Source organism: Erythrolamprus reginae, chromosome 3, assembly GCF_031021105.1.
Source record: "Erythrolamprus reginae isolate rEryReg1 chromosome 3, rEryReg1.hap1, whole genome shotgun sequence".
NCBI lineage: Eukaryota > Metazoa > Chordata > Lepidosauria > Squamata > Dipsadidae > Erythrolamprus > Erythrolamprus reginae.
Genome location: NC_091952.1, coordinates 239,953,530 through 239,973,068, shown reverse-complemented (window position 1 = coordinate 239,973,068; position 19,539 = coordinate 239,953,530). Strand labels below are relative to the sequence as shown.

The 19,539-nt window shown below is 43.8% G+C and overlaps 1 protein-coding gene across 1 annotated transcript in view; it reads right to left on the bottom strand.

Annotated features, from left to right (window-relative positions):
* DEPTOR (DEP domain containing MTOR interacting protein) overlaps positions 1–3,535 on the bottom strand; it is a 127,470-nt gene extending 123,935 nt beyond the window's left edge. Inside the window, exon 1 of the mRNA XM_070748241.1 lies at positions 3,179–3,535. The gene's annotated coding sequence lies outside the window, so the exon portion shown is untranslated. The remainder of the gene's footprint in view (positions 1–3,178) is intronic.
* Positions 3,536–19,539: the final 16,004 nt, after the last annotated feature.

Below are 19,539 nucleotides of genomic sequence, written 5' to 3'. Positions count from 1 at the left end.
TCGCCAAACTAATAATTTTTGCAAATAAATAACAAAAAAAAAATATTGTTAATAAATAATTATGTTTATAAATATCAGGATCACTAAGTGTCTTATTCAATGGTGAGTACCAGTAATAATGGTGAGTAAATGGTTGTTAAGGGAATGGGAAATGGCAATTTAGGGGTTTAAAGTCTTAAGGGATGGCTTGTGATACTGTCCATAGCCAAAAATGGTGTATTTACTTCCGCATCTCTACTTCGCGGAAATTCGACTTTCGCGGGCAGTCTTGGAACGCATCCCCCACGGAAATCGAGGGAACACTGTATAGTAAGGAAGGGTGTGGCTAGCTAATGAGGCCAGAACAAGGCCGAAATGGGACTATCCTAGTCTCCCTTAATTTAAAATTTCCAGCTAAAAAAACATTTGACATATATATAGACACACACACACATAGTAAAATACACGATGAAGGTTATAGAGGAGATACTCATAGTAAAATCTATCTATGAAAGAATAGAAAAGAAGATATAGTAATAGAACATATCAATGAAAGAATAGAAGAAGAGATATAGGAATAGAAGAAAGGTATAGGAGATATAGGAGAGCAATAGGACAGGGGACGGAAGGCACTCTAGTGCACTTGTACTCGCCCCTTACTGACCTCTCAGGAATCTGGATAGGTCAACCGTAGTTAATCTAAGGGTAAAGTGTTGGGGGTTTTGGGATGACACTATGGAGTCCGGTAAGGAGTTCCATGCTTCGACAACTCGGTTACTGAAGTCATATTTTTTACAGTCACGTTTGGAGCGGTTAATATTAAGTTTAAATCTGTTGTGTGCTCTTGTGTTGTTGTGGTTGAAGGTGAAGTAGTCGCCGACAGGCAGGACGTTGCAGCATATGATCTTGTGGGCAATACTTAGATCTTGTTTAAGGCGTCTTAGTTCTAAACTCTCTAGGCCCAGGATTGAAAGTCTAGTCTCATAGGGTATTCTGTTTCGAGTGGAGGAGTGAAGGGCTCTTCTGGTGAAGTATCTTTGGACATTTTCAAGGGTGTTAATGTCTGAGATGCGATATGGGTTCCAAACAGATGTATTCGAAGATGGGTCTAGCGAAAGTTTTGTAAGCTCTGGTAAGTAGTGAGAGATTGCCAGAGCAGAAGCTACATAGGATTAGGTTTACAACTCTTGTTTGACAAACAAACAAACAAACAAACAATCTAGATACACCTTTCAGCATCCCAAAGACTGCAGATGCTCTCTTTCAATCTCTGACTTTTAGGCTCAACCTTCACTGTCTGTAACCAAGCTCCTCTTTAGGTGGCTGCAGCCAGGGCAATCAGGAACCCCCATCCTTGAAGGGAACATTAAAAGACTTCCACACGAGGCCTTGATGTGGGCGTGGAAAGCACTGGGCACATGGCTGCTCCTCCCACCACCACCACCACCCCTCACTGGACTCTGCTGTCAACTTGCTTCTCCAGCTGCCTCCTTCTCCTCTAGAGCCTATTCTGCTGCTGCTATTGTTATTATTGTTATTGTTGTTGTTATTGTTATTATTGTTATTATTATTCTTTTTCTCCACAAATTCCTTTATCACACAATGCATCCGCCTTAAAATATATCAATTAGACACATATACATTTTCAATATTTCATAAACCAATATCTTATTTTGCACCTTTTTCAACTCTTAATTAATTCTTCAGTCTGACTCAACACTCCCCCCTCTCAACCTTCATCCCCTCTTCCTACTTTCTTACTCATTCTCTCCCCATGATGATGATGATGATGATTATTATTATTATTATTACTATTATTATTATTATTATTATTTATTAATTATAAATCATTAATTATTATTACTAGATTATTTTCATTTTTCTCCACAAATTCTATTTTTATAACAAAATACATACACCTTAAAATATGTCAATAAGATATATACAGTGGCATCCTTCAGTCTCGAAAGACCATGGTGTCATGGATTCCAATAAGACACATATGCGTTTTCAATATTTCATAAACCTATATCTTATTTTGCACCTTTTTCAACTCTTAAGTCTTCAGTCTGACTCTACACTCTCCTCTCTCAACTTTCTTACTCCTTCTGTCCTCTATTATTATTGCTACAGTTATAGTTATATTGTTATTGTTATTGCTATTTATTTATTTATTACATTTGTATGTCACCCTTCTCCGAAGATTCGGGGCTATTATTATTATTATTATTATTATTATTATTATTATTAAATTATTTTCATTTTTATCCACAAATTCTATTTTTATAACAAAACACATATGCCTTAAAATATATCAATAAGATACATATAGTGGCATCCTTCAGTCTCGAAATACCATGGTATCATGCATTGGATTCCAATAAGATACATATGCGTTTTTAATATTTCATAAACCTATATCTCATTTTGCACCTTTTTCAACTCTTAAGTCTTTAGTCTGACTCAACACTCCCCTCTCTCAACTTTATTACTCCTTCTCTCCCCTATTATTATTGTTATACTTATATTGTTATTGTTATTGATTGATTGATTGGTTGATTGATTTGATTTGATTTGATTGAATTTGTATGCTGCCCCTCTACGTGGACTGGGGCGGCTCACAACAAACAAATATTATTTTTGTAAACAAACTATTATTATTATTATTATTATTATTATTATTATTATTATTATTATTATTATTATTATTATTATTATTATTATTATTATTCCAATTCTTCTCCCCAGTCGGCCTTCTTCGGAAGCACACAATCCAAGGCTTTCGCTCGCGATCGCCGGCACATTTTAAAGCGGCTTCCTTCCGCCGACCTCCCGAAGAGGAGCGCTTTCTCTCGGACGCGCCCGCTCCCTCGGCTCCGCGCCCACCACCCCAACCCCAAGCCGGGGGCGGCCAGTGCCAAGACGCGCATCCCACCTACCCACCCACCCCGGAATCCTGCGCTCCCGATGCGCGCAGCTTGGATCCCTTCGGCTCGCCTCGCAGAAAGAAAAACAAAAACAATCACACACACACACACACACACACACACACACACAAAACCCCCACTTGACATTTGGGCAAAGCGACGAGGCGGGGCGGATGGGTTTTGTAGTCTCAATGGGTAGAAGGAGCCCGATCTGCGAGGTTCCCATATACAAGCACACACACAGAGCCAGCCTTGCTTTGGGGCGGACTCACCTGGCTTCCTCCGGGGTGATCCAAGGGGAGAAGGAGAAAGAGGAGAAGGGTCCCCCGGAGGCTTCCTCGTTGTCGGGTGACAGCCGGGCTGCGGAGGCCACGTGGTTGCAGCACCAGCGCAGCCTGGCCGGCAGCGTCCCCCTCCGTCCGGCCCGGCGGCAGCGGCCGAAGAAGGCGGCGGCATGCAGCTCCGGATTAGCGGTGGCTGCGGCGGCGGGCACGGCGCAAGCCAATTCCGCCTGGAGGTCGGGCCGAGGGGAGGGGCGCTGGGGAGCGGGGGGGGAGGAGGAGGAGGAGGAAGGCGGGTCGGGGAGACGATCGCGCCGCGGTTAGCGACACCTTCGGAACGCCGGAGCGGACGAGCGAGGGGTGGAAGGGGGCGTTTCTGGAGCGCCCACCCCCTACCCTACCTCCTCCTCCCCCTTCTCCGCTTCGGTTTTTCCTGTTCTTCTGCTTGAATCGGATCCAACCCCCTGGCCAAGCGGGAGACCCGTGAATCGGATTGACAAGAATTGGAAGGGGATCTTGGAGGTCATCTAGTCCAACCCTCTTGCAAAAGCAGGAGACCCTTGAATGGGATTGACAAGAGTTGGAAGGGGATCTTGGAGGTCATCTAGTCCAACCCTCTTGCAAAAGCAGGAGACCCTTGAATGGGATTGACAAGAGTTGGAAAGGGATCTTGGAGGTCATCTGGTTCAACCTCCTTGCACAAGTGGGGGACCCTTACAACTGCCTCTCCGCTTCAATTCATTTTTTCCTGTTCTTCTTGAATCAGATTGTTGGATTCTGGAGTTGGAAGGGGATTTTGGAGGTCATGTAGTCCAGCCCCCTTGCCCAAGCGGCAGACCCTCATATCTGCCTCTCCACTTCAATTCAGTTTTCATCTTCTTTTTCTTGTATCAGATTTATAAGAGTTGGAAGGGATCTTGCAAGGTCATTTAGTCCAACCCCCTTGCCAAAGAGAACATCTGCCTCTCGGCTTTGATTCCGTTTTTCCTGTTCTTCAGATTTTCCTCCTCTTCTTCTTGAATCGGATTAACCAGAGTTGGAAGGGGATCTTGGAGGCCATCGAGTCCAGCCCCCTTGCCCAAGCAGGAGACCCTTTCACATCTGCCTCCCTGCTTCCATTCAGTTTTTCCTGTTCTTCGTGAATCAGATTGTTGGATTCTGGAATTGGAAGGGGATCTTGGAGGTCATCTAATCCAGCCCCCCTGGCCAAGCGGGAGACCCTTGAATCGGATTGACAAGAGTTGGAAGGGGATCTTGGAGGTCATCTAGTCTTACCCCCTGCCCAAGCGAGAGACCCTCATATCTGCCTCTCCACTTTGATTCACTTTTTTCTCTTCTTCTTGAATCGGATTGACAAGAATTGGAAGGGATCTTGGAGGTCATCTAGTCCAACCCCCTTGCCGAAGAGGGTGACCCTCAGATTTTCCTGTTCTTCTTCTTGAATCAGATTGACAAGAGCTGGAAGGGATCTTAGAGGTCATCTAGTCCAACCCCCTTGCCCAAGCAGAGACCCTTACATCTGCCTCTCTGCTTCCATTCAGTTTTTCCTATTCTTCTTGAATCAGATTGGCAAGAGTTGGAAGAGGTCTTGGAGGCCATCTATTCTAACCCCCTTGCCCAAGAGGGAGACTTGCCTCTATAGCAATGGCAATAGCATTTAGACTTATACAGTGATCCCTCGATTTTCGCGATCTCGTTCTTCGCGAAACGCTATATCGCGATTTTCCCCACCCGATGACGTCACTCTCTTCCTTCCTTTCTCATCTTTCTTTCTCTCTCTCTTTCTCTATCTTGCTTCTTCCTCTCTCACACTCTCTTCCTCCCTCTCTCATCTCTTTCTTTCCTTCTCTCTCTTTCTCTATCTCTCCCCCTCTTGCTGGCGGGCGGCGGGCGGGCAGGCGGGCGAGCGGGGGCATCAGCGAGGAAGACCCAGGGAAGGTTCGTTCGGCCGCCCAGCAGCTGATCTGCTCGGCAGCGCAGCGAGGAGCCGAATCGGGGTTTCCCCTTTGCGTGGGCAGCGGGGAAACCCCGATCTTCGTCTGCTCGCTGCTGCTGCACTGCCGAGCAGATCAGCTGCTGGGCGGCCGCAGCAGTAGCAAGCAGACGAAGATTGGGGTTTCCCCGCCGCCCACGCAAAGGGGAAACCCCGATTCGGCTCCTCGCTGCGCTGCCGAGCAGATCAGCTGCTGGGCGGCCGAACGAACCTTCCCTGGGTCTTCCCCGCCGCCCACGCAAACTCCACCATCTGCGCATGCACGGCCATGAAAAAAAAGGGCGCGCATGCGCAGATGGTGTTTTTACTTCCACAACCCTACATCGCAAAAAATCGATTATCGCGAGGGGTCTTGGAACGGAACCCTTGCGATAATCGAGGGATCACTGTATACCGCTTCATAGTGCTTTTATAGCCCTCTCTAAGCGGTTTACAGAATCAGCCTCTTGCCCCCAACAATCTGGATCCTTATTTTACTCACCTCGGAAGATGGAAGGCTGAGTCAATCTTGAGCTGGTGGTGAGATTTGAACTGCTGAACTACACCTAGCAGTTAGTAGCCTGCAGTGCTGTACTCTAACCATTTCGCCACCCCGCCACCCCGGCTCTTCTACCTAGGATCGAACTCACAACCACCCCGATTTGTGAGGCGAGAGCCCCACCTCTAGGCCACCAGTGGCAGGGTTAGATAATTTAGTACTGCTGATATGTGGGGATATAATCTTCTTCCTTCTCCTTCCCCCTAAACGGGAGGATGGGTTGGAGTCCAGGGAAGTGACCCAAAAGGAAATAGATTTTTTTTTAAAAAAAAGCAATTAGTAGTGGTTCCTCATTTAAAGTTGCACAGAATTCTCTCTCCCTCCCCCTCCCCCAGCCCAATTTTTGGGTCGAGCCCAAGAAACTTTGAGGCTTCCTGGATCTTGGCTGATTTGCACTGAGCAGAAAGGAAAAGAGATTTTTTTAAAAAAAAAATCCCCAAAACAAAGCATTTTCCTTGCTTGGCTGGTCCGTTTCCCATTCGGTTGGCTTGTGTGGTCTGATGCGGTCCAGTTGCCCCGCCTGGTCCAAACATCTTCCAATTGATTGATTGATTGATTGATTGATTGATTGATTGATTGATTGATTGATTGATTGATTGTTAGAGTTGGTAAGGACCATGCGGGTCATCAAGTCCAACCCCCTGCCTAAGCAGGAACCCTATAGCATCCCAGCCAAATGGCAGTCCAATTTCCTCTTAAAAATGTCCAGAGTATTGGAGTTCACAATGTCCGCTGGTAGGTTGTTCCACTGGTTGATCGTTCTGACTGTCAGGAAGTTCCTCCTTATCTCCATGTTGAATCTCTCCTTGGTCAGCTTCCAGCCGTTGTTCCTCGTCCAGCCCTCTGGTGCCCTGGAGAATAAAGTGATCCCCTCCTCTCTGTGGCAACCCCTCGTATACCTGTAGACTGCTATCATGTCCGCTCTGGCCCTCTTTTTCTCTAGGCTATCCATGCCCAGTTCCCGCAGTCTCTCTTCGTAAGCCTTGGTTACTAAGTTGCTAAGGTTGAGAAACACTGGTCTACAGTCTAGTTTAGATGAGGGGGAGAGGGGCAGACAAATCTAATAAATAAAGTTCTTGTCTGTTTCCCACCCAAATATCATATGATCTGACTCTGATTAAGTTTCTGAAATCTGAAAAAGTTACCTGTAGACTACTACCTTAGTGATGGAAAAACTATGGCACTCATGCCACAGGTGGCACGCAGAGCCATATCAGAGGGCATGTGGGGCATTGCCCTATGTTAGTGTTTCCCAACCTTGGCCACTTGAAGATATTTTATTGCAGGAACTGGGCATGGATAGCCTAGAGAAAAGGAGGGCCAGAGCAGACATGATAGCAGTCTACAGGTATACGAGGGGTTGCCACAGAGAGGAGGGGATCACTTTATTCTCCAGGGCACCGGAGAGCCGGATGAGGAACAACGGCTGGAAGCTGACCAAGGAGAGATTCAACCTGGAAATAAGGAAGAACTTCCTGACGGTCAGAACGATCAACCAGTGGAACAACCTACCAGCGGATGTTGTGAACTCCAATATTATGGACATTTTTAAGAGGAAATTGGACTGCCATTTGGCTGGGATGCTATAGGTTTCCTCCTTAGGCAGAGGGTTGGACTTGATGGACTGCATGGTCCCTTCCAACTCTAACAATGAATGAATGAATGAATGAATGAATGAATGAATGAATGAATGAATGAATAAATAAATAAATAAATAAATAAATAAATAAATAAATATTTGGACTTCAACTCCCAGAATTCCCCAGCCAGCAAATGCTGGCTGGGGAATTCTGGGAGTTGAAGTCCAGATATCTTCAAGTGGCCAAGGTTGAGAAACACTGCCCTATGTCAGCCCCAGTATACATGCATGTGCTAGCCAGCTGATTTTGGCCTTGGAGAAGCTGTTTTGCCCTCTGGAGGCTTCAGGGAAGCTTCCTTGAATCCCCGGATTGCAAAAAACCAGACCAGCAGGCAAACTTGAAGTCTTTTTCCGAACTTCTGGTTTGCCCATGTTTTTCTCCGTCCCAGGCTTCAGTGAGACCTGTGCACATGTGCGGGGACCGGGGGGGGGGAGATTGTGCGCATGCATGGGAGGAAGGAATGGGTTGGGCATGCACACACACACAAGCACTTTTGGCACATGAACAAAAAAAGGTTCACCATGACTGACATAGCTGAACACTCTTTTAAACAAAAAAGTGTGCAGCTGTGTTTTTCTTTTTTCTAGATAATTTCCAAAGTTGGATTAACAGATACCATCATATGGAGGGTTGTTTGCAGGTTTTGCATTTTGTGAAGTTAGTGTCTTGGTATTTCTTGCCCAAGATTTCCCGTTCAACGTTTTCATTATCGTGTCTCGCACATCTGCTATAAATTCCCAAAACAAAAAAGAGGCGAGATGGAGAAAGTGTTTAGCCTACAAAACTCTAATCCAGAGGCTTTTATTGGGGTTTTTTAAAGAGTAAAGTGCTTTACTGTATAGCTTTAAAATCACAGCATAAAGTCAATTTACACTATAGCAGTGTTTCCCAACCTTGGCAACTTGAAGATATTTGGACTTCAACTCCCAGAATTCCCCAGCCAGCGAATATTATTAACTAAATAGGCTTAAATGAGCTTTTCAGTCATTAAAAAATTCCTGGTTGAAGTGTCAAATTCTATAGCATCAAACACTATCTTGTTTATATCTATGCATAATATGATAAATAATAGATAATATTGTCCTTTTACTAATGGTTTTGCTAGGTTAATGTTTTTTTTTCTTTCTCCTTGTACCATTAAAGCAGCATTAAATTATCCTTCTATAGTTACCAAATGTTTTTAAAAATGTAATATATGTAAAAATAATAATAATAAAGGCTCTTTGGATGAAAAGTGAAACACTTCCAAAAAACCCAAGGAAGTCCAGTTGCCTTTGGAAACAGCACCTTTGGGATTTCACAATGGACCCACCCTGGTTTCTGGAAAGTAAATATAAAGGAGGTATAATGGGGTGTGAGAATGACCTTAGAAGACTGGACAAAGAGATTCTGCCAAGGGAACAGTCAAGATAAACAAGACTGAAGTTGGCTTTGCAGAACATACCAGATAAGAAACACAACCAAATCAGCTTACTTTATTGTAAAGTTACACTGACAGAATCTTGAAAATCTGAAAGTTTATTTATTTATTTATTGTTAAAGTTGAAAGGGACCAGGAAGGCCATCGAGTTCAACCCCCTGCCCAAGCAGGAACCCTATAGTACACCAGTCAAGTGGCAGTTCAGTCTTCTCTTAAAAATGTCCAGAGTGTTGGAGTTAACAACGTCCGCTGGTAGGTTGTTCCACTGGTTGATCGTTCTGACTGTCAGGAAGTTCCTCCTTATCTCCATGTTGAATCTCTCCTTGGTCAGCTTCCAGCCGTTGTTCCTCGTCCAGCCCTCTGGTGCCCTGGAGAATAAAGTGATCCCCTCCTCTCTGTGGCAACCCCTCGTATACCTGTAGACTGCTATCATGTCCGCTCTGGCCCTCTTTTTCTCTAGGCTATCCGTGCCCAGTTCCCGCAGTCTCTCTTCGTAAACCTTGGTTACTAAGTTGCTAAGGTTGAGAAACACTGGTCTACAGTCTAGTTTAGATGAGGGGGAGAGGGGCAGACAAATCTAATAAATAAAGTTCTTGTCTGTTTCCCACCCAAATATCATATGATCCGACTCTGATTAAGTTTCTGAAATCTGAAAAAGTTACCTGTAGACTACCACCTTAGTGATGGAAAAACTATGGCACTCATGCCACAGGTGGCACGCAGAGCCATATCAGAGGGCATGTGGGGCATTGCCCTATGTTAGTGTTTCCCAACCTTGGCCACTTGAAGATACTTTATTGCAGGAACTGGGCATGGATAGCCTAGAGAAAAGGAGGGCCAGAGCAGACATGATAGCAGTCTACAAGTATACGAGGGGTTGCCACAGAGAGGAGGGGATCACTTTATTCTCCAGGGCACCGGAGAGCCGGATGAGGAACAACGGCTGGAAGCTGACCAAGGAGAGATTCAACCTGGAAATAAGGAAGAACTTCCTGACGGTCAGAACGATCAACCAGTGGAACAACCTACCAGCGGACGTTGTGAACTCCAATATTATGGACATTTTTAAGAGGAAATTGGACTGCCATTTGGCTGGGATGCTATAGGGTTCCTCCTTAGGCAGAGGGTTGGACTTGATGACCTGCATGGTCCCTTCCAACTCTAACAATGAATGAATGAATGAATGAATGAATGAATGAATGAATGAATGAATGAATGAATGAATAAATAAATAAATAAATAAATAAATAAATAAATATTTGGACTTCAACTCCCAGAATTCCCCAGCCAGCAAATGCTGGCTGGGGAATTCTGGGAGTTGAAGTCCAGATATCTTCAAGTGGCCAAGGTTGAGAAACACTGCCCTATGTCAGCCCCAGTATACATGCATGTGCTAGCCAGCTGATTTTGGCCTTGGAGAAGCTGTTTTGCCCTCTGGAGGCTTCAGGGAAGCTTCCTTGAATCCCCGGATTGCAAAAAACCAGACCAGCAGGCAAACTTGAAGTCTTTTTCCGAACTTCTGGTTTGCCCATGTTTTTCTCCGTCCCAGGCTTCAGTGAGACCTGTGCACATGTGCGGGGACCGGGGGGGGGGGAGATTGTGCGCATGCATGGGAGGAAGGAATGGGTTGGGCATGCACACACACACAAGCACTTTTGGCACATGAACAAAAAAAGGTTCACCATGACTGACATAGCTGAACACTCTTTTAAACAAAAAAGTGTGCAGCTGTGTTTTTCTTTTTTCTAGATAATTTCCAAAGTTGGATTAACAGATACCATCATATGGAGGGTTGTTTGCAGGTTTTGCATTTTGTGAAGTTAGTGTCTTGGTATTTCTTGCCCAAGATTTCCCGTTCAACGTTTTCATTATCGTGTCTCGCACATCTGCTATAAATTCCCAAAACAAAAAAGAGGCGAGATGGAGAAAGTGTTTAGCCTACAAAACTCTAATCCAGAGGCTTTTATTGGGGTTTTTTAAAGAGTAAAGTGCTTTACTGTATAGCTTTAAAATCACAGCATAAAGTCAATTTACACTATAGCAGTGTTTCCCAACCTTGGCAACTTGAAGATATTTGGACTTCAACTCCCAGAATTCCCCAGCCAGCGAATATTATTAACTAAATAGGCTTAAATGAGCTTTTCAGTCATTAAAAAATTCCTGGTTGAAGTGTCAAATTCTATAGCATCAAACACTATCTTGTTTATATCTATGCATAATATGATAAATAATAGATAATATTGTCCTTTTACTAATGGTTTTGCTAGGTTAATGTTTTGTTTTCTTTCTCCTTGTACCATTAAAGCAGCATTAAATTATCCTTCTATAGTTACCAAATGTTTTTAAAAATGTAATATATGTAAAAATAATAATAATAAAGGCTCTTTGGATGAAAAGTGAAACACTTCCAAAAAACCCAAGGAAGTCCAGTTGCCTTTGGAAACAGCACCTTTGGGATTTCACAATGGACCCACCCTGGTTTCTGGAAAGTAAATATAAAGGAGGTATAATGGGGTGTGAGAATGACCTTAGAAGACTGGACAAAGAGATTCTGCCAAGGGAACAGTCAAGATAAACAAGACTGAAGTTGGCTTTGCAGAACATACCAGATAAGAAACACAACCAAATCAGCTTACTTTATTGTAAAGTTACACTGACAGAATCTTGAAAATCTGAAAGTTTATTTATTTATTTATTGTTAAAGTTGAAAGGGACCAGGAAGGCCATCGAGTTCAACCCCCTGCCCAAGCAGGAACCCTATAGTACACCAGTCAAGTGGCAGTTCAGTCTTCTCTTAAAAATGTCCAGAGTGTTGGAGTTAACAACGTCCGCTGGTAGGTTGTTCCACTGGTTGATCGTTCTGACTGTCAGGAAGTTCCTCCTTATCTCCATGTTGAATCTCTCCTTGGTCAGCTTCCAGCCGTTGTTCCTCGTCCAGCCCTCTGGTGCCCTGGAGAATAAAGTGATCCCCTCCTCTCTGTGGCAACCCCTCGTATACCTGTAGACTGCTATCATGTCCGCTCTGGCCCTCTTTTTCTCTAGGCTATCCGTGCCCAGTTCCCGCAGTCTCTCTTCGTAAACCTTGGTTACTAAGTTGCTAAGGTTGAGAAACACTGGTCTACAGTCTAGTTTAGATGAGGGGGAGAGGGGCAGACAAATCTAATAAATAAAGTTCTTGTCTGTTTCCCACCCAAATATCATATGATCCGACTCTGATTAAGTTTCTGAAATCTGAAAAAGTTACCTGTAGACTACCACCTTAGTGATGGAAAAACTATGGCACTCATGCCACAGGTGGCACGCAGAGCCATATCAGAGGGCATGTGGGGCATTGCCCTATGTTAGTGTTTCCCAACCTTGGCCACTTGAAGATACTTTATTGCAGGAACTGGGCATGGATAGCCTAGAGAAAAGGAGGGCCAGAGCAGACATGATAGCAGTCTACAAGTATACGAGGGGTTGCCACAGAGAGGAGGGGATCACTTTATTCTCCAGGGCACCGGAGAGCCGGATGAGGAACAACGGCTGGAAGCTGACCAAGGAGAGATTCAACCTGGAAATAAGGAAGAACTTCCTGACGGTCAGAACGATCAACCAGTGGAACAACCTACCAGCGGACGTTGTGAACTCCAATATTATGGACATTTTTAAGAGGAAATTGGACTGCCATTTGGCTGGGATGCTATAGGGTTCCTCCTTAGGCAGAGGGTTGGACTTGATGACCTGCATGGTCCCTTCCAACTCTAACAATGAATGAATGAATGAATGAATGAATGAATGAATGAATGAATGAATGAATGAATGAATGAATAAATAAATAAATAAATAAATAAATAAATAAATAAATATTTGGACTTCAACTCCCAGAATTCCCCAACCAGCGAATGCTGGCTGGGGAATTCTGGGAGTTGAAGTCCAGATATCTTCAAGTGGCCAAGGTTGAGAAACACTGCCCTATGTCAGCCCCAGTATACATGCATGTGCTAGCCAGCTGATTTTGGCCTTGGAGAAGCTGTTTTGCCCTCTGGAGGCTTCAGGGAAGCTTCCTTGAATCCCCGGATTGCAAAAAACCAGACCAGCAGGCAAACTTGAAGTCTTTTTCCGAACTTCTGGTTTGCCCATGTTTTTCTCCGTCCCAGGCTTCAGTGAGGCCTGTGCACATGTGCGGGGACCGGGGGGGGGGGGGAGATTGTGCGCATGCATGGGAGGAAGGAATGGGTTGGGCATGCACACACACACAAGCACTTTTGGCACATGAACAAAAAAAGGTTCGCCATGACTGACCTAGCTGAACACTCTTTTAAACAAAAAAGTGTGCAGCTGTGTTTTTCTTTTTTCTAGATAATTTCCAAAGTTGGATTAACAGATACCATCATATGGAGGTTTGTTTGCAGGTTTTGCATTTTGTGAAGTTAGTGTCTTGGTATTTCTTGCCCAAGATTTCCCGTTCAACGTTTTCATTATCGTGTCTCGCACATCTGCTATAAATTCCCAAAACAAAAAAGAGGTGAGATGGAGAAAGTGTTTAGCCTACAAAACTCTAATCCAGAGGCTTTTATTGGGGTTTTTTAAAGAGTAAAGTGCTTTACTGTATATCTTTAAAATCACAGCATAAAGTCAATTTACACTATAGCAGTGTTTCCCAACCTTGGCAACTTGAAGATATTTGGACTTCAACTCCCAGAATTCCCCAGCCAGCGAATATTATTAACTAAATAGGCTTAAATGAGCTTTTCAGTCATTAAAAAATTCCTGGTTGAAGTGTCAAATTCTATAGCATCAAACACTATCTTGTTTTTATCTATACATAATATGATAAATAATAGATAATATTGTCCTTTTACTAATGGTTTTGCTAGGTTAATGTTTTCTTTCTCCTTGTACCATTAAAGCAGCATTAAATTATCCTTCTAAATTTACCAAATGTTTTTAAAAATGTAATATATGTAAAAAAAATAATAATAAAGGCTCTTTGGATGAAAAGTGAAACACTTCCAAAAAACCCAAGGAAGTCCAGTTGCCTTTTGAAACAGCACCTTTGGGATTTCACAATGGACCCACCCTGGTTTCTGGAAAGTAAATATAAAGGAGGTATAATGGGGTGTGAGAATGACCTTAGAAGACTGGACAAAGAGATTCTGCCAAGGGAACAGTCAAGATAAACAAGACTGAAGTTGGCTTTGCAGAACATACCAGATAAGAAACACAACCAAATCAGCTTACTTTATTGTAAAGTTACACTGACAGAATCTTGAAAATCTGAAAGTTTATTTATTTATTTATTGTTAGAGTTGAAAGGGACCAGGAAGGCCATCGAGTTCAACCCCCTGCCCAAGCAGGAACCCTATAGTACACCAGTCAAGTGGCAGTTCAGTCTTCTCTTAAAAATGTCCAGAGTGTTGGAGTTAACAACGTCCGCTGGTAGGTTGTTCCATTCGTTGATCGCTCTGACCGTCAGGAAGTTCCTCCTTATCTCCATGTTGAATCTCTCCTTGGTCAGGTTCCAGCCGTTGTTCCTCGTCCGGCCCCATGGTGTCCTGAAGAAAAAAGTGATCCCCTCCTCTCTGTGACATCCCCTCGTATACTTGTAGACTGCTATCATGTCCTCTCTGGCCCTCCTTTTCTCTAGGCTATCCATGCCCAGTTCCCTCAGTCTCTCTTCGTAAGTCTTGGTTTCCAATCCCTTAATCATCTTGGTTGCTCTTTTTTGCACCTTCTCCAGAGTTTCAATGTCTCTTTTGAAGTGTGGTGACCAGAACTGAGTACAGTACTCCAGGTGTGGTCGGACCAGGGCGTAGTAGAGTGGTATTAAGACTTCCCTGGTCTTGGAATGTATTCCCCTGTTGATGCAGTTTAGGATTGTGTTGGCTTTTTTAGCTGCTGCTGCACATTGTTGGCTCAGGTTTAGTTGATTGTCCATCAAGACTCCGAGGTCTCTTTCGTTGTCACTACTGCTAAGAGGGGTTTCTCCCAGGTTATATGTGTGTCCAGGGTTTTTTCTGCCTAGCTGAAGCCTGGGCTAACAGTTCCACTTCTCCATAAATGGAAAATAAACCTTAAACCATGTCAGCTTTGCAAGATAGATCAGATGGGAAAAATTTTGGTCAGGTACGAAGAACCGGTAGAAAAGCTTTGGTCAAGTATGCAGAACCGGTAGAAAAACTTTGGTCAGGCATGCAGAACCCATAGAATTTTTTTTTCTTTTTGGGCTCTGGGTATGTTTTCCTATCGCAGTAAATGTGGTTGAATGTATATAGTTTTAGAAGAGCTGTGCGTGCATGTACATATACATGCAGTTTATATAGTAGATAATGTATACCCTCCTTGCCTTTCGCAAACTCCTGAAAACCCACCTCTGTCGCCAGGCATAGGGAAATCGATTCTCCTGGGCTGTTTCCGCTTTATGTATGGTCTGTATGAGAAGTATTATTTTTTTTATATTAAGGGTTTAAAATTGTTTTTAAGTATTGGATTTGTACTGTTTCTTGTTGTGAGCCACTCCAAGTCTTTGGAGAGGGGCGGCACACAAATCAAATCAAATCAAATCATAAATATTTTTTTTATGTTCCTGTCTATAATATGTACAGTATGTATACATATGGCATATATACATAGAATTAAATAGTATATTTTGAATGCTCAAAATATACTATTTAATTGTAAATAGATAGGGAAATTGTATCTCTTTGAGATGAGGAGAGGCCAGGCACCCTAAGCCTAACCCAAACCCTTGACGATGTAATTATCTAGTTAATTATCATATTTTATTTGACTCATTTGTGGGAATTTCCACTGTACACTGAACTATAAACTAATCATATGTTCCACTTTCTGCAACATGCTAAACTAAAACAGAATTGTCCAGATTGTAGCTCAGCATGTTGGGCAAAACATAATGAAATTTGTTTAAGTAAAGTGTAGTTAAGTGCCCATTATGCCAAACGCTGCCCATATGTTGTACTTTGAAGAATGCACCAATTATTAAACACCCTGGAACTTCTTCAACAGTGTAAAAACAGCCAGCAGCTGGAGAACAGGAAGTTAGAGCAGTGCTTCCCAACCTTGGCAACTTGAAGCGATCTGGACTTCAACTCCCAGAATTCCCCAGCCAGCATTTGCAACTGAAATCTTCACCTCCAATTATCTTATACAGGAAGTCCTTGATTTATGACCATAATTGATTCCAGAATTTATTAGTTAGAAATTTGTAAAGTTATTTTTGCCCCGTCTTTAAGGTAACCAGATTATAACTGAAGCTGACTGTAGATCTGAAGGTCAGCGGTTCAAATCTCATCACCGGCTCAAGGTTGACTCAGCCTTCCATCCTTCCGAGGTGGGTAAAATGAGGACCCGGGTTGTGGGGGCAATAGGCTGGCTCTGTTTAAAAGTGCTATAGCTAACATGTTGTAAGCCGCCCTGAGTCTAAGGAGAAGGGCGGCATAAAAATTGAATAAATAAACAAACAAACAAACAAACAAACTTTGGTAAAGCAGGACACCATTGACCGGAGGTGTGGCGGGGAAACGAATGGGCGACTGAAAAATCTCTAGAGAATTTTACCTAAGTATTTGTTTTTGTATATTGTTTCCCAGTGCGGCCCTTTTATTACAATAGGAAGTGCAGTAAGACATCAGAAGAGAGTAAAGTAGCTTGTCTGTTCTGCTTTCAGGCGGCTTCTTATACTGGAACACCGGAGAATTGCACGCTTGGTCTCTTCTCCAACCCTCCGATCTCTCTCTCTCTCTCTCTCTATCCCTTCAAGCAGTAATGGGCAGCCAAAATTTTTACTGGGTGGGGCTTATTTTGTGGGTGTGGCTTAATGGTCATGTGACTGGGTGGGAGAGGCTTGCTGGCCATGTGACAAGGTGGGAGTGGCTTGAACGATCATCATCGTTCAAGTGAACTGTTAAATCCTTGACTTACAACCTCACCAGTGTCGCTCTCTGGGGTGACAATTTGCTTCGCGTTTCCCGCCCTCTCCTTCCTGGCCTCAGGCTGGGTAGCTAGGCGAACGGGTGCCGATCAGCTGATGAGAAAAGAGGGGGGAGGAAATGGGCCCCCTGCAACTCCTGCTGGTGCTGGTCTCCCTGCCGCTTTCCAAGGAGGAGGAAGAGGATGGGAGGGGGGGATAGTTAGCTGGAGCTGGGCACACAGCTTCATTTATGTATCGTCAGGCATGGGGGAACTGAGACACCTCCCCCAGGCTTTTATATTTTATGTTTGATATGCGTGTGCTGCATGGTTTTAAATGATGGGGTTTTAGATGTTTTTAATATTAGATTTGTTTCATTGTAATATTATTTTATTATTGTTGTGAGCCGCTCCGAATCTTCGGAGAGGGGCGGCTTACAAATCTAATAAATTATTATTATTATTATTTCCGCCGGTGGAACTGCGTTCCATCCCATCCTGCCTCCTGCCCACCCCTGCCTTCAAGCCATGTGAGCGCATGGCAAGCAACTCCAACACAATCTCCAGACGGCGTTCAAGCGATTATATTTGTATTTGTATTTATTAGATTTGTATGCCGCCCCTCTCGGGGCGGCTAACAACCATATAAAAAGACAATGTAAACAAATCTAATATTAAAAACAATCTAAAAAACCCCCAATTTAAAGAACCACTCATACATACAAGCATACCATATATAAATTCTATAAGCCTAGGGGGAAGGGAAATTTCAATTCCCCCATGCCTGACGACAGAGGTGAGTTTTAAGGAGCTTGCGAAAGGCAAGGAGGGTGGGGGCAACTCTGATATCTGGGGGGAGCTGGTTCCAGAGGGTCAGGGCCGCCACAGAGAAGGCTCTTCTCCTGGGTCCCGCCAAATGACATTGCTTAGTCGACGGGACTCAGAGAAGGCCAACTCTGTGGGACCTTACTGGTCGCTGGGATTAGTGCGGCAGAAGGCGGTCCCGGAGATATTCTGGTCCGATGCCATGAAGGGCTTTATAGGTCATAACCAACACTTTGAATTGTGACCGGAAGTTGATCGGCAACCAATGCAGACTGCGGAGTGTTGGTGTAACATGGGCATACCTTGAGTGGTATGTCTTTCAAAAAATCGGGACTTTTTAAAAACGCCACGGGACGCAGGACAAATTGGTAAAGAGAAGGACTGTCCCGCCAAAAGCTGGACATCTGGTCACCTTACCCATCTTACCACATTTGTTGCCACATTTCTTAGGTGAATAAGCTGCAGTTGTTAAATGAGACACACGGTTGTTAAGTGTATCTGGTTTCCCCATCCTGACCTCGGGATGCTGTGATTGTCATAAATATGAACTAATTGTCATGCATACAAATCAGTGGTGGGCAGCAGTCGGTGTGCCCAGGTGCGCAGCTATGGTAGAAAATTCCAGGAGGCGTGTGCAGCTGCGCGCTCCTGATGCACCCACCTGAGTTTTGGCTTCTGCACATGTGCAGCAAGGCTAAAGTCACATGAGGACGCACGCGAGCGAGATTTCACAGATTTTCACCAATTTTTTGCTTCTGTGCATGCGCGGAAGCAAAAATATCAGCGAAAATAGCCAAAATCTCACTCTCTCATGTATCCGCGTATGAAATTTGGCTTGCTGTGCATGTGCAGAAGCCAAATTTCACGCTGATGGGCGCCAACATGACCAATGAGCAAAGGCCTCCGAGGGCGCTCCAATAGGAAGTAAGTCAAGAGGCGCATCAGTGGTCCAAATGTAAATTATTATTATTATTATTATTATTATTATTATTATTATTATTATTATTGCTACTACTACTATTATTATTATTATTACTACTATTATTATTATTATTGTTATTACTACTACTATTATTATTATTATTATTATTACAGTATTATTATTTGTTCTGTCTGGGTTCCCCCAGACCTCAACACCAACTGGAAAAAACAGCCAGACACTCTGGTAAAAGCCAAAAGTATTTTATAGCTGGAAAAAATAAGCACAGAGGAAAACCTGTTCTTCCCAACAGACAGGCTATAATACGTTACAGCAGGGTCCTGATGTCCAGACAATACAGCAAGCTTCTTGCTGGCACCCCCCCCCCCCCAAGGTTTCATTAGTCAAAGGCACAAACCAGGATTCCAAGACGCCAAAGTTCACAGCCAGGTCCCACGACTCTCAAAGATAAAACTCCACAAGCCAGGAAGGGTGGGTCTGCCTTTTAGCCTTTCCCAAGAGCACCACACCCAAACCCAACTGTTGCCTCGTTAATGCTGAAAGTACTTAGCCAATTGATTTCTTCTCTGAGTAGCTCTTCTTTGTCGCAGATCAACTATGGCTTGTGCATTTTCCTCTAAGGAATCCAGGCTGCTTGCTGGGGAGAGCTCCCCCTGGTGGGACTCTGGCTGTCCTCCCTCTTCTTCAGCCTGGGATTCCTCCTCCTCGTCTGTCTGCACCTCCTGTTCCTCAGCCTCTCCCTCTGAGCTGGAAACCGACAGAAGGTCAGCCGTTCCCTGAGGGGCCTCAGACGGAACCACAACAATTATTATTATTATTATTATTATTATTATTATTATTATTATTATTATTATTATTATTATTTGTATGCCGCCCCTCTCTGAAGACTCGGAGTGGCTCACAACAGCGATAAACAATGTGACAAATCCAATATTTAAAAACATCTAAAAACCCATATCATTAAAAACCATACAATTCAACCATACCATACATAAGTAAATCATATTAGCCTGGGGATACCTCAAGTACCCCATGCCTGGCGGCATAGGTGGGTCTTCAGTAACTTGCGAAAGGCAAGAAGGGTG